The sequence below is a fragment of the Felis catus genome, chromosome D2 (assembly GCF_018350175.1).
Source record: "Felis catus isolate Fca126 chromosome D2, F.catus_Fca126_mat1.0, whole genome shotgun sequence".
Classification (NCBI taxonomy): Eukaryota; Metazoa; Chordata; class Mammalia; order Carnivora; family Felidae; genus Felis; species Felis catus.
In genome coordinates this window covers 80,654,329-80,669,613 of record NC_058378.1, presented here as the reverse complement: position 1 = coordinate 80,669,613, position 15,285 = coordinate 80,654,329, and the positions used below count along the sequence as shown (strand labels likewise).

Sequence of the window (15,285 nt, the reverse complement as noted above, 5' to 3'; positions counted from 1 at the left end):
ACACGTGTGTGCTTGGGAGTTCCCTGATGTCTTTGCTGGTGCCCCAAGGCCGCAGTGGGGCGTGCGGGTGGTCGGGGGGGCTCGGCGTACATACACCCCCTCTCATTCGGCCTTTGGATGGCTGAGGGACGGGGGAAGGGGAGAGGGGTGAGCCCCGGTGTGCTGGCTCAGCTCCAGCTTAGGTAATGGTTTGTATTCTCTCTCTCTGAAGTCCCCTGTGCGGTTTGCAAACTGCAGATCTCCATCGTGCTTTCCTGCCTGCAGAAGACTGGTGTGTGGTCGGCTCCTGTGGGGCAGGAGAAGAGAGAAGCTTCCTCCCGGCCCACGCTGCCTGGAGAGTGGAAGGGGCTGGGTCTTAAGGCATCTGTGCGCAGACACGCGGGGACGTCCCTCGGATTTGTCAGCCTTTGCTTGCAAGGTTTTTGATGGGAGCCGGGGGTCGCAGGTGGCCTCAGAACCGGCCTTTGGATCTGTGGTGTAGAAGGTCTGTGTCCCCTGTCCTGTTCTGCCAGGGATCCCTGGCTCTGCAGAAAGGCCCCTCCAGCAGGACACAAGGAGGGCGATCCTGATGAGTGCCCCCCGCCTGCCCGTATTGGTGCCCTGGTGAGCACACCCCGAGTTTCTGAGACCCGATTTTTCTCTGCCTTGGCCTCTCCGCAGACTTCTGTTTATTGTTCTGTTCCTCCAAGATGCTCATTGCTCCTCAGTCCGGGCTGCGGATTTTTATTTTTTTTAAACACACATCCTTTCTTCTCATTTCTCCACTAAGCCTGGGATTAAGAATGTGGCTTCAACTGACAAAAGCCAGGAGATTTCAGAGTTAAAGTTGGAATTCTATCTGTAATGATGTCTTCCTGAGTATTTAAGGAGGACTTTGAACCGTGGGTAATTTTTTTTTCCCTTCCTAAACTGGCCAGATGTGCTCCAAGGAGTGGGCAGAGAAAGCAGTTCCACAGGATGTGAGTTTTCTTTGTGATAATTGTGAGCTTTGCCTTATTTGAGGCCCCTGTGTCCCGGGGGCACGGAGGGAGAGGCTTGTGACTGGCCCTTGTTTGGGTCATGTTCTTAGTGTGTGTGTCGCACAGGCCTGAGATCTTCGAGGTCCCCCGCAACCCCTACCCCAGCTCAGCAAAACCACTTGAAACGCACTTTGCAAGTATAAATCTAGTTCTTGAAAATGTTTCTCCCCAAGGGAGATTAAAAAGTTGGGTTTTGTTTTGGTTTTTGTAATTCCTTTCATCATGTGGGGCCGGGGGTGTGCAGGCGGGCAGGGGAGGGGGGCGGGGGGTGGGGGGCGGTGACTAGCCTTGTCTGGGTTAGTGGGGAAAGGGGTGGGGCCAGTGCAGGGACCACTTTTTGGCCCTTCCCCATGGCTGGGAGTTTTATGTCCTGGTGATTATTGGGCGAGGCTCCAGGGTCAGATCCAAAAGCTTTGCCCTGGGCCATCCCAGCAGCCCACTTTGGAGCACTGGGTGACCTGTGTTCTCTGTGTGTTGACTTTGGCGAGGGAGAGGAGAGGTCCCACGGAGAGACTGTGAATGTCTTCCTTCCCAGACTGACGAGGGGCCCAAGGAAGGCCGCCCTTGGCCTCACAGACCTTGCAAGAAGCAACCAGATAGATTCCTGCTCACAGATGGAGAAGAGGCATCGGACCGGACAGACTGTTCGAGAAAAGTGTGGCAAAGGAAGTTGGAAAAGTTGCTGGACTGCATTTGGGATTTACGGAGGCCTTGGAGAGGGCTTCCTTTTCTGAGTCTAAAATTCGGGTAAGAATTACAAAGTGCTTAGAACAGGCCTGACACATTGTAGGCATTTCTACAAAATAAGACAGATCAGCCACTTTTGCTCCCAGCGGGCATGTCCGCATTGGAACAGGTTTCCTTGTGCATCCCTCACACCCATCTGCGTGGAGATCAGAGAATCTTGACCTCGGCAGTGGAAAGAGGGGTTCCCCTCGGGTGTTGGGGGACAGGAAGAGAAGGCTCTCTGGGCCTTGATTGCTTTAGGCATGCAGGGCGAGGGATGGGGCCTGTTGGTCCCACGTGGTGAGCCAAGTCCTAAGGGAATGGGCCCGGTGTGAACGGGAGGTTTTTTACCCTTTGCACGAAAAGGACGTATGAATGTTAGGGAGGCTGGTGACGGGACCAGGTGAGATTGGAGTGAATAGTGTTCGAGGGTGGGAGATCCGAATCCTGGTGCCGTCGGGAAATCTAGGGAGTACGCGGTGCACAGAGCAGGGGAGGGTGGGTGGCGGCTGGTCAGGTTAGGGAGCAGCCCATCTGTGGGTTCCTGGGGCCAAAGGGATGACCCCAACACCATTCAGATTGTCTTTAGACCTGAGTGTTATTCTGGATGCATTCACTCTGGGAAATGCCCCGGGAAACACTTGCTTTCTACGTAAGAGCTAATTTCCCTTACCAGAGAAGGAGAGAAGAGTAGTGGTTGCGTGCTGCCTACCTCTGCCTGAGGACGGGCCACACGGGGGCCACCGGCTCCAGCCGCCCTGGATGGGTGGGGCCCACTGGAGAGGCCGCCCAGTGTTTCAGTTCATCACCACTGAACGCTCTGCACCCTCTCTGCTGAGTTAACAGCACCGCGCCAGTGACTTGCCTGGCCACACTCCCGGGGGAGTCTGTGTAGAAGAAGTTACCAGCACTACACCTGCCCCTTCCCCGCAGGCATTTCTCTTCGCATGCTCCCATCTGAGCTCCAGGTCCTGAGCCGGCAGTAGAAGGGCTGGGGTCTCTCCCCGAGAATGGCTTGTTGGGTTTGCCTTTCCGGCACGTGGTGGACGCTTGGTCAGTAGCCGCCCTGGGGACGGGCCCAGGTCCAGCCGGGTGGCCAGTTGGCTGCCTGTGTTCCCAGCCATCCCCCTGGAATAAGGACGGTTCTTGCCCGTCTCCTCCCAGGGCATTCATTCATTCACTCATTGGGGACTGACTGGGTGCCCGCTAGAGCCAGGCACGCTGTGGGTGTGGACATGTCCTCCCTGGGCGGGGTTGCTGCTCTGAACTTCATGCTGGGCTATGGGCTCGACGGGGAGGGTCCCGTGAGTGTGAAGTGACGAGGGGGGGCCTGAGACGCTGTTTGGGACGATGTCCTTCTAGGGTCTGTTGAAGACACGGTTTGTTGCCTTCAGGGTGGGCTGGTCGTTTTATGGACTAGCAGTTTCTTTGGGTTCAATTCACGCTATTAAAAAAATCGCACTTGGAAAGCAAGATGATCCTTGATGGGGCACCTGGGTGGCTCGGTAGGTTAAGCATCTGACTTCAGCCCGAGGCATGATCTCAAGATTTGTGGGTTCGAGCCCCATGTTGGGCTCTGAGCGGACAGCTTGGAGCCTAGAGCCTGCTTCAGATTCTCTCTCTCTCTCTCTCTCTCTCTCTCTCTCTCTCTCTCTCTCTCTCCATTCCTTCCCAGCTTGTGTTTTCTCTCTCTCTCTCTCTCTTTCTTTATCTCAAAAATAAATAATAAACATTAAAAAAGAGAGCAAGCAAGATGATCCTTGAAAATGCCCTTGGGAGGCATCTGCTGCTGGAATGTGAGGGCATCTCAGGGGTCAGGGACCAAAATGGCATATTTCCACATTTGCAGGTCCTAGGGAGCGTGAACAGTAAATAGAGGCTGATGCATGCGAGAAGCGGTCAGTGGGAACAGTGCGGTACCTGGGGTTGTGTGGTGTTAAAGGACGAGGAACTACTTTCCCTTCTGCCGCTGCCCCTTTCAAGCTACCCACCAGGTGTTTTCCCACATCCCTCTGGAACGGAACTTTGGAATTGGTGGATTTCCAGGAACCCGGAGAGGTCCTTCGTGCCCCGCACCCCTCGGCCCACCCCTCCTCCCGGCCCCGCCCCGCGAGCGGAGCCCGTGCATTCCGAGCGAGTATGTCGCAGTAAGAAGCTGGCTGTGGGCTTGGTGGTTTTCACATGGGTGATTCTCGCGGTCCCCGGGGAGGGACTGTGCCCAGGTGGTTTGAGGGGGTGGCCTCTGGAGCAGGGCGGCTCTGGGGCACCCCTGGCCGGGAGTCAGTCTCCCGGAGCTCCACCCGGCATCCGGTTGGAGAAGCTCCAGGCGGGGCCAGAACATCTGTATTTTTAGCAAACTCCTCCAGGTGGTTCTTAACGCAGCCAGCCCAGAACCTGCCAACTGCACACAAACTGTCTTTCTTGAAAAACAAACCACTCCCCAGCACACATCCCTACATTTGAATCTAGTTATTGAACATTTGGCACGACAAATGATGGAAAGATTTTAAATATCTTGAATAACCCCCTCCCTCTCGATCTGAATGAATAGATTTGAAAACGGAAATATGGATTTCTGCCCGACCTAGTCTCTCTCTCTCTCCCTGTCTCTCTCTCTCTTTTTTTTAATGGCTTCGGAGGGATTCTCCACCCCCTAGAACAGCGCTAGGCTTTCCTAGGGACACGAGGGAAATTTCGCACGGACCTGTGAACAGTGGAGCTGCTTCCATATTCCGATGCACTTGACATTGAACTTTCTCTTTGGACCAGTCAGCAGTGTTCCCTGAGGGGGGCCGGGCCATGTCACAACATCCTGGCAACCGGAGAAATTGGTTTTGCAAATTAAATTTTTGTACACTGTCAGCCACTTAGGGAAGCCCCCTTTGGAAATCCGTGCCCCCGCGTCAGGGGCGGGTTCGGTGGAGTTGGTGATTTTCACACTGGCCTGTGCGAGCACGAACGAGGAGGTCGGCACCAGGCACGTCCACCTTGTGCCGGTGAACAGACCATCCCCGGGGGGCTCCTGTGTGTGCCTCCAGCATCCCCCTCGTGGTGTTGCCACACACAGATTTGGGGACGACACCTTCTATTTTGGAAACGCAAGGAAACCCATTCTGTGGCAAAGCCTTTTTATCTTGATTGGTGAATTTATTAATTGGCGGGGCTTCACGGAGGCCGATAGCTTCTGTGTCCATCCGGCCTGGCAGCTTACCTTTATCCTGTTTATAGAAACACTGTGTTTTTAGTGACAACCCAGAAAGGCGATCGTGAGGAGGCGTGACACTTCTCGCTTGTGGATGTGGAATCGGCAGAGGGGCCTCAGAGGGGCCACGTGGATGGGCTCGCAGTTCACAAGTGGGGGGGGGGGCAGGTCTGGCCTGCCTCTGGACCGACACCTGTAGAGTGGCTGTGTATTCAGACAACCCAGTTCTAAGGCTGAGGGTGTGTGCACGCATTTGAAGGCAGGGAGGGGGCGCGGGGAAGTTCACCCCGGTTGAAGAGTCTGGAGCCTTAGGCATCCTGTTTGAAGGTGAACCTCAGAGGGCGTGCGTGGTGTCCTTGGAGGAGTGATTGAAGGGGCCTCCTTTTATTTCTTGATCTGAGGTTGTTCGCTATGGTCTCGGGCAGAAAGGATTTGCCCTCTCTGCTCTGGGTAACTGCTTTCTGGGGGCAGTTTGGGATACCTTTTGAGTTGCATGCAGAGACATCGACTAGGAGAAAAAATTCCAGCCTTTCTCTTAACCGTTACTGGCCCAGTGGCCCACTTCTAGCTGTCCGGAGCTACATGGTAAGAGGAATTCTGATTCTGCTTAAATACAGGAAGCGAAAGCCTTTGGGTCCTAGCAGCTTCTTTTTGGGGGCTGCTTTTGGACTTGGGTTAGCCAAGAAATGACTTTATGATTTATGGTGTTTATGAAGACGAGCGTACCTATCCGTTTTCGTGTAGACATCTTAATAGAGATTAAATACAAAATAAAGGAGAATGTGTGAACGAAGATATTCCCGTAAGCAATATCGTGGCGTTAGGCAGTGTAATTATGTTTTGTACACTTCCCAATTAAGCAGTTATGCATTACTGGAAAAACCACCTTTAAGAGATTTAGGAAAGCTTTCTAATTCTGTAGATCACATAAAAACAGATGCGTCGTATTTTACGCATAGGGTTTGAAATTTTTACGTTCTGTGATAAAGTAACTCCGTTTGGATTGACTTGTGGAAATTGATGCGGTGACGTTGAGATGAATTTGCTTTTTTCTGACAATTGTCTGTTCAACAAGAATCTGCTTCCTCGGCAACTAGAGCTCCTACTACGTGCCAGCCTCCAAGCCAGAGCAAGGAGGGTTTATCTTGAAGTTCAGCAAAGCCGTGGTGTCTGTGCGAGAGCTGGAGCAGGCGCCGGGTGCTTCCCGAGACCAGGGGTGGAGGGTGGGTCATTCCCAGGCTGAGGGGTCGGGGACGCCGACCTGCTGCTGGAAGAACCCAGAAGACATTGGCGGCGCTCTCCTGTGACCGAAGGCGGCACAACCTCATAACCTCCAGATGTGCACTTCTGTTCCCGGGACACCCGCCTGCTCCCCTCCCCGGGAGCTCCGTGGAAAGTCACCCACCTCGTGGTGCCTGACTATCTTCGCAGTGACGCGGTAGGTGCACAGGGTATCTGTGAGGATTAAGTGACTCAATGTATGGCAAGCCTTGACCTATGCCTCGAGGAAGATCTTCAATGCCGGGCATTATTATTACTGTTCTTTGTTGTTGTTGTAGAGAGAATGAGGGATGGGAGTGGGAAGGACTCTGGGTCTGAAGAGGCAAAGAGAGGGCCAGAGGGGTGCGGGGTAGCCCTGAGTTCCGATCCCCACTGCCGGACGCGGCATTTTAAGGCATGGGCTGTGATGCGTCGGGGGACTGGACCGGCTGTGGCCTCCGTGGGCAGCGTGGGCTCGGGGGGCTGTTAGGGGAGTTCGTGATGCCTAGACTGCCAGGACCAGGTGCCTGACGAGTGGTGGGGTGGGAAGGGCAGGGGGAGAAGTACGGTACACGGGCCACGTGGCAGGTCAGTCACTGGGGTCTGCTCAAGTACGTGGGCCGCATGGTGGGTCAGTCATCCTTGTCACCCACTTACACCAGAGCTGGAGTGTCTGTTTCACTCTGAGCTCCGGGACATGTGCCTGCTGTGTCCCTCCACGGAGAAGCCCAGGTGCCAAGATAGGGCCGAATGGTATTTTGCCTGCGGTCGTAGGGTTTGGGCACCGCTGGGGTCTCAGCGCCTACTGCTGGGGACTTGTTTAGCTGGGTATGGCCTCAGGGGGTGTCACAGGGCTGCCGGCTTGCCCCTTGCACACAGGTCCCACGCTCCCCCACGATGGCAGCGGCAGCCTTTGGCAAGGGGAGACCCAGCCCCACCGGCCATCTCCCTGCGGGGAGCGCGGAAGGGCCGCTGGGAGCTTGTCTGCTCCTGGCTTGAGTGTGGGGTTCAACGAAGGGTCTGTGAGGAGTCTAAGTGGGATGTGAGGAGATGAGGGCAGGAGCCATCAAGGAACCGTTCTTGAGGGCAGTCTCATTTTTCATTTCCTGGCCACTAAACTGCTGAAGGTGACAAGGGTGTTTTCCCTGACCAGACTGTGGGAAGCGCAGCTGAATTTCGGGGACACCGGCCAGTGTGTGCGGTGGGGTCCTTCCTGCCGGGGTCAGTGATGGCGACGGGTGGTCTCCCGGGGGGAGCCGGAGACCCCTCTGGCTGCCGTGGAGCTGAGTTCACCCCACAGGGAGAGTCATGTTTTTATTATTTGTTTTGCCCTTTCGTGGGGGACTCATTAACATTTTTACATAGGTGTCATTTACACACAGGAAAGCCCGCCCTTTCCACCTGCTGTTCCGCAGGTTTTGACAAAAGGTTGTGTGAATAGCACCTGGGCTGCAGAACCCGTTCCCTCCCCGAGGAAAGTTGTCCTGTCCGCCCACCACTGATGCAGTTGCCCGTTTTTGTTGGTAGAAAGGCCAGCCTAGGACATTGGGGGTTTCACGTGGCCCAGGAGGACACTCCAGTCCCAGCAGATAGACGTGCTTGAGTGACACCGCCCGTGCTGTCCCCGGGATGTCTGTGACTTCAGGCATCGGGCCCAGGTCGGGCGAGCTGGAGCGAAGGTCAGTCTCTGTACTTGGCATCTTGTCCGCCCCACGGAACCCGGTCCCTGAAGGGCCCCTGTTCTCCTCCCCAGAGGGGGCGGTGCCAGGCTCCTATGTGCGGGCCTGGGGGCTTCTCAGGCCCTTGTCCCCAGGCTTCCCGAGGACACGCACACAACTCTGCCCACCGCCTCCACCCCGTGTCCTGCCTGCCCCTCCTGGCAGGTGCCCGGGGACGGGTGCTTCTCTGCCCACTCCGGCTGCTGGCTCCGGGTCCAGAGGGATTGGGAAGAGTGACCACCCCGTCGCTGGCTGTTTCCTCCTTTCTCCTCCTTAGGGGAAGTAGCTGTGGAGCAAGCAGGCAGCGTACCTACTGTGTGCTGTGGCCGGTCCGTGTTCTGTGAGTCCCGGTGGCACGGGGCCGTGGGGTGACACTCAGGTCCCCATTGGCCAGCCACCTTGCTGTGGTCATCAGGGGTGGTTTGGGGAAAGCCTGGAGGGACCAGAGGGCTTTTCTGTGGGAAGGTCAGCAGCTGCTGGAGCCAGCAGTGGGCCACCCAGTCAGCGTCCCTCTGTGCCAGATAGGGTCAGGGTCTCTCTGAGGATGGGTATTTAATGAGGCGGGACAGGACGTGCAGGAGAGCATTCCCTGTCACGCCGCACGGGGGCCGGAATCCACCGGCTTTCTCCGTAGTATTTAATATTCTCCTATTTCCGTTCAGTTGGGGGGAGTTTTATGAAACGAGTCTGGGAATTTTGTAAATTGCTAGCTGGGGAACGCTGCATTTATTGATTTTCCGGTTGCTGCTGGAAACGTCTTCAGTGTTGGATCTTTGCTTCCCCACTCGGGCCCCAGCACTTAGGGCGGGTAAAAGCGTTCATCCTGCGGAGCGGCTTGTGTCTGTTAGGAAACCCGTTGACGCCTGTGAGCTCAGACTAAACCTGACCTTGGTCCTGGCCTGAAACTCATGTCTGAGTATCCTTGGCCTCTTGGGGGTGAGTGACGGAGACTGGGACACGCTCGCGTGTAGGACTTTGGGGGCCTTCCACCTGGGCAAGGAGCCTGGAGCCTGGGGTTAGCAGCGGAACGGTTGGCATCCCATGTCCCCGAAGGCTTCAGGACAAGGGCCGTTTGAGCTGGAGTCCTGGACCCTGGGCAGAAAAGTTGTATGTGGGTAGCCGCCAGTCCCGCTCGGGCGGTTCGGATTTTGGAGGAGTCCCCACCACCGCCAGCCGGAAGGCCCGAATTCTCCCGGCCTGGGGAGCCTGCGGGACCTGGCTGCAGTGAGGGTCCCCGGTGCACCTGCTGCCACGACAGCCTCATGACGCCAGTTCCCCGTGTGACCCTTCCAGGGGGAAGAAACTGGCTCAGAGGCTGGGGCTTCTTAACGGAAGAGTTGTATGCATACACGTAAGAGAGACAAGCGTTTTATGTCCGGAAGGGTGTGCCATCCACAGCCATAAAAGCTGCCCGTGGATGTTCACGGGGCTGTGTGGTGCACACTGGGAGCGCAGTAGGACCGCGGTTGCTAGCAGCCCACGGCCTGCTCGTGTCCTGCGCTCAGGGTGCCTTTCCAGCCCCCCCACCTGCCCGGCGGGCTCCGCCTGTCTCCGCAGGGCAAGTTCTAGGTGGGGAGCCGCTCCCGTGGGTGGATCCTCAAATTCTAGCTGACTTGGAGGGAAGTGAACGGGGGAGCCAGCCACTCTGCTGAGCCCGAGGGGTGAGCAGCTTGCTGTGGTCTGCCCAGGCCCGGCTGGAAAGTAAGGAGAACGTTCTTGAGGCGCGCACACCGTCAGATAGTCTGTTTCAAAGGGAGCCAGTTAAGAAAGGCCTTTGCCTTCGTTCAAGAATACTAGAAACGCGTCTCGTTTGGTAGGTAAGTAATAATATCGCTGCTCTTTCATCGAGTACCAGGCATGTGTCAAGGGGGAGAATATAAAAATAAATGTGTTCGGTGCATCCGTAATAATAACCACTAACTGTCAGGACAGCTCAGTAGCTTGCAGGGAGGGACACGGCTCTTTGGTGACAGCTGCTCACGGGAACCTCTGTGGGACTTGGGGCAAGAGCCCACTCCTTCGCAGAGCTAACCAACCAGGTGGGTCTGTCGGCCTGCACAGGTGCCTTTGGGGTTCCTGAGCTGCGCATCTCGCACCCAAGCATCACGGTCTTGCAGTCAAGGTTCGAGGCTCTGCAAGCCGACAGGCATTTCAAGAGCCTGGTGCTTTCTGAAGACCTGCGTCTTCATTTGCACTTGGGTGGTGGTTCGCCCGTCTAATTTTTTTTATTTTCAACCTTTTGGCCTGGAGAAATTTTCCCTCCGGTTATGGTAATTTTCCTTTCCTGATATGTAAATTGATTACAGTCCCTCTTTCAAGTCTTGCACATTTGATTATCCGCGAGCCTCCTTCTGCCTCTTACTTAAACTTATTTTTAGCACAGTCCTTGAAACCTCAGTGTGAGACTGCCCCTCTTCTGCTGTTTGCTGAGCTGCGGAAGGTCGTTTTAATCAACCCCATCCACCAGTTGCCTTGCAAGCCAAGCTAACGTGGGAACGGGCCTCCTGGGTGAGGCCTGGTCCGCTCTGAGAGCGAGCTTTCTTCCTTCCCCTTGGTCTGGACGGGGATGAGTGAACTTGGCCAGCAGCTCTGTCAGCACTGGGGTTCTAAGGCCTGAGGCAAACACTGGCGTGATCGTGGACATCAGCCTAGGCCAGGTGGGAGGACCCGGGCCAGCCTGTCCTCCACGAGAGCACGACCTGGTTTTTTCATAAGGTGTCCGTCTGCCTGTCCGGGGCTTTGCGGACGGTGTGCTCCAGATCAGACTAATGCCGAGACCCTGGCTCCGTTTGTGAAGCCAGCCTGGGTTGGGTACATCAGGGAGGGCAGTGTGGCCGCGTTTGGGGGGTGCAGAGGTGTCCCTCTGCCCGGTCCCCTGAAGCCCTCTCTGCCATCAGATTCTTCTCACGAGCCAATTAGTCCGCAGCCTGGTGGCTCCTGGGTATTTTCTGAGCCTTACTTCGATAAGAACAAAACCGTTTTTTGGTGCTTGATTGGATTTGTTTGCTAGAAGATTAGTACAAAAGCAGGAAGGAAAAAGAATGTGTGGTGGGGGTGATTGCTAGGGACTGGCAGAAGGTTATTTACGGATTTCTGCTGACAATCCATGTTTAAAGGACTTCCCTGTGAGATTTATGAAGCCTTTCCAATTTATTGTCTTTCCAAGTAAGGTAAGCAAATAAATAGGTAATTCTCTTTTATTATAAACCTAGCCAACGTTAGATTAAAAATAAGAGGAAACAGGGCTCCATTTTTTCCAGCCCAGTGTGTTTCTGGAATTTGGAAAGCATCTTGGAAAGGCTTTTTGTTTTGTTTTTGGCTCGGGCACACTGTGCATTTAAAAGATAAAGTCTGACCCTAGATACTGTGTGCGCGGTTCACCATCCTTGAAGAGGAGCAGCTGTTGCCCGGAGGGGGCAGGGGATACGGAGCCGGTGGGGACGAGGGGGGCTGGCTGTTGAGGGCCAGCCCACCATAGTCAGCAAGGGTTCCCGAGGCCCTGCTCTGGGTTTGGTCCGTGCAGATGCACCCAGAAAGGGGACCCCGTCTCCGTAGGCCCTTGTCAGACACAGGGCCCATTCTGATCGAACTGAGCTTTGCCTCCTAGACCTTTCTTCAATCATTTTGATCTCCCTGTCCCCCTTCTCTGAAATTGTTGGGGCTTTCGAAGCTTTGGTGAAATGTGATTTGGGCAGTGTTGTTTGTGAAGACCCAGATGGAGAATTCAGATTTTTAGGTGAGCAGGAGCAGGAGACCTTGTAAAAAATAAACATCCCATATCCTGGTGGTGACGTCAGTGCTGAAGATTTGGGTGGGCAAAGTTTGGTGACCTAGCCCCTTCTAATGCGGCCCCCCCCCCCCCCTTGCCTGCCCAGAGCCCATTTGAAATGCTCTGGGCTCTTTCAAGGTCCCGGGCAGCACCACTGGTGAGACGGACGTCCTGTTACGATTTGGGGAGAATGTGTTGTATGTTTCTGTCCCTAGATGTCCTCGGTGCAGTGAAGCTATTTTCGAGGGATTAACGGCCCGCATCTTGGATGGTATCTTGTAACAGGCTGTGGGGTCTGAGTTCCTCAGCCCCTGGCCTGTTGGTAGGTGCACAGCGTGTGAGTTCAGGAAATTAGTTCTCGGTAGGGGGTGGTTTCGCCAGTAAATCACACCTGAGTAGGGAGGCTCGGAAGGTGCCGAGAACATAATTCCCTAGAGAATGGGACCCATGGAGTTCATTTTCCTTCTTGCCTCTTCCTTCTCTGGGCGTGCCAAGGGGGTGTGGACCTTTCCCCATCTCAGGCAGGGCTAATGGGCTGGAAGGGGCAAGGGTGGGCGGCACAGCAGTGTGGCCGATGCCCTGGGGGGTCTGGGACTGGCGGCCTGAGCAAGCCTGGCCTGATCTGCCTGCAGGGAGCAGACCACACAACCGGAGGAGGGTGAGCGACCAGCTGAGCCAGGCAGGGGGACGGGCATGGTAGTCCTTGCACTGGGAACTGGGCTCCCATCCACGGGAGGCCAGGGAAGGCCTCTGGGAGGCGGTGGGCTGGGGTTTGCAGGTTGTGGTGGGGAGCGGGCTGCCTGAGTTCCCTCCGTCCAGCCCGGCCTCCCTGGAGGCTGCCCCACCCTCCAGCCAGCTCCCTCCAGCCCCGTCTGGACCTGACGTCACCTGAGAGCTTTGGAAAAAGGTCCAAGCCCAGCCTCACCCTCAGAGGTTCTGGGGTGGGACCTGCCTTGGGTTAATTTTGAAAGCTCCCAGATGATTCTAATAGGCAGCCACGTAGAGGGCCGCTGCCCGGCCCAGCAGCCCTCAGCTGAGGCCATTTTTTCTGCCTATGGGCCAGAAGGCAGGGACGCCCAGAGAATCGAGCAAGTCCTGTCCCCTCCCCCACCCCCCAGATGGGGGACAGGGGGCAGATAGACCTCACCGGGAGCACAACTCTTCAAACACGTGTCCGACGGGACAGGTGACCCAGTCCTGTGGGGCCAGATACCAGGGGACCCAGAGCCACTGACCGCGGAGTGTCCTGAGCAGGCGTCACGGGCCAGTTTCCCATCCGCAGGTGAGCGTCTTTGGGGCTGTGCCGTTTGCTCTGCAAGGCTCTCCTGGAGTGAAAGTGGGGTCAGCTTACTTAGCGGGACAGGTGCCTGTGAGCACGTGGGAGAGGGGTCCCATGTGCCTCGGGGCCCCTCCTGCTTATAAGTAAGGGAAGCTGTGGTTCCTGGCCCTTGAGCAGTAACTCCGGGAGTGCCGGACTCTTCCTGCCTCGGTCAGTGGTCAGCGGGAGGGAAAGCGGGCTGTTGCCTAGGAAACAGAGCTGGAGGGCGGGCTCCGGCCTGTGGACCTCTTGGGGGCTTCATGCCTGGGGGTGGGTGGGAGCCCCAGAAATGGCACCGGTCAAGGGGATGGGGTGGGGAGAGTCCTATGCGCGCAGTGGGAAAAGAATGCAGCTCTCAACAGTGTTCACAGGAGTCTGAGCCTCCGTGTGGGATTCCTTGTCCGGCAAATTCGGGGTGGGGTGGGGGTGGGGAGAGTGTTCTGTTGGTTCTCTAGGACAGGAGGGAGAGGGGGAGCGAGGGGTGGGGTGGGTGCTGCAAGGTGAACAAAGGAAACCCTAGGACGTCTTGCTTACAGGTCACTGGACTTGGGTGAAGGCCCTGGGGTGGGGGTGGGGGAGCTGAGCGGTGCCGGTGCCCCCCATGGAGGAGGAAGTGAACGCCTGGTAACAATGCGATACCCGGACCAAGGAGAGGCTCTCCTGGCTGGGGGCGCCCCAGGCCCTCTGTGGGATGCGACCTAACTGCCGTGTGTCTTCATTATGAAAGGGAAAGCGTTTGAGGTTTCTAAAAATCACAAATAAGATCCTGGGCCCCTGAGTGGGGTTGGGATGAAACCCTGGGGGTTAGTGGTGGGGCAGGTGTAGCGGACCAGCAGGCCAGGCTGAGAGGCCTCAGCTGGGGTGGGGGACATGTGGGCTGTGCCTGACTCGGCTTCCAGGTTGGGGAGAATACTGGGGGGAAAGCCCGGAGGTTCAGATGGGACGAACCCACTCGTTGGGGCTGTTGGCTCATTCCCTTCCTTGAGCACTTGTGGACGCATAGGTGGCACCTGAGGATGTTGGGTGCTTCCCCTCCATCGGTTGGGACCTCCTTGCTGGGCGGAGCTGGGCGTCTGGGGCTGCCGTGGCAGGTGGCACAGGTTTCTAGGCGAGTCTTGTCCCCTTTCCCTTGAGCTTGGCCAGCTCCCCCCTATTGAGTCTCCGGTAGATGATGGGCCTTTAGGATCATGGGGTCTCACAGATTCCCCAGTCCCTGCCTGCGGTTCCTGGATGGGCCTTGAGCTCAGAGCTGGGACCGTGTCATGACCCCCCCCTGCCCAGCTGGCTGAAGGGGGCTTGGGGTGGCAAGAAGCAGAGGGTCCCGAATTCTCCATGGCGGTGGCAGGGGGGGGGGGGGTCCTCTCTTGAAGCCTGATCCCATTTCACCTTATTCCTCCTGCCCCGGCCTTTGCCCAGCGGGTCACCAGGGGTCTTCCGTTGGGTGCTCGGGAGTTGGAGTCGACTGGGATCTCTGCTCCCTCGGCTGTGGACTCGGGCAGGGCATGAGGCTCAGAGAGCCTCCCGGCTTCACGAGTTGGAAGTGATAACAGTTACTTGGTGGAGAGGCTGCTGGGCCAGAATAGGTGTTGGATTTAAGAGTTCCAGCTGCGTGGGTCTGGCCACGGGGGTTACCTTGATCCTTGGACGCACAGCAAGTGGAAAATAACGTGCTTGTGGCTTTTGAATGCTTGTATTTGTTCCTGCTGATGGCATGCTTTTAAAAATCTGATCTTGTTTCTTGCTTAACATCATACCAGTGAAGTCTTAAATATTTTTATGTACCTTCCTTTTGGGATCCAAACTTCATTGCCCATGCAAAAAAAAAAAAAAAGGCAAAACAACACTCCTGATCTTGGGGCCACGGCCAGGAAGGATCTGCCAGACACCCAGAATTCAGTTACTCATGTGTTGATTCCCACATGTTCGGCTCTAGGAGGAATGTGGTAAAGGGGATGCACTTCCTTGTCCCCATAGAGCTCAGAGACGGGTGTACTTGTTTTTAAGAAAGCTATTAGACTTGGGGCACCTGGGTGGCTCAGTCGGTTAAGCGTCAGACTTCGGCCCGGGTCATGATCTCGCGGTCTGTGAGTTCGAGCCCCGCGTCGGGCTCTGTGCTGCCAGCTCGGAGCCTGGAACCTGCTTTGGATTCCGTGTCTCCCTCTGTCTTTGTCCCTCCCTCCCTCATGCTCTGTTTCTCTCTGTCTCTCAAAAATAATACATCCTAAGAAAAAAACATGTTCTAATGACAGCCTGTCAAGGACAACCTCTGTGTT

At 56.0% G+C, this 15,285-nt stretch overlaps 1 protein-coding gene across 5 annotated transcripts in view; it reads left to right on the top strand.

Annotated features, from left to right (window-relative positions):
* The window catches only part of CTBP2 (C-terminal binding protein 2), a 158,891-nt gene that overhangs the window by 10,992 nt on the left and 132,614 nt on the right, over positions 1–15,285 (top strand). Inside the window, exon 1 of one of the 5 annotated variants that reach the window (XM_019813967.3) lies at positions 1,369–1,766. The exons of 3 other annotated variants lie outside the window; for them this stretch is intronic. The gene's annotated coding sequence lies outside the window, so the exon portion shown is untranslated. Of the gene's footprint in view, positions 1–1,368; positions 1,767–13,164; positions 13,184–15,285 lie in introns of those variants that run through there. One more of the 5 variants, XM_045040803.1, reaches the window with a different exon arrangement.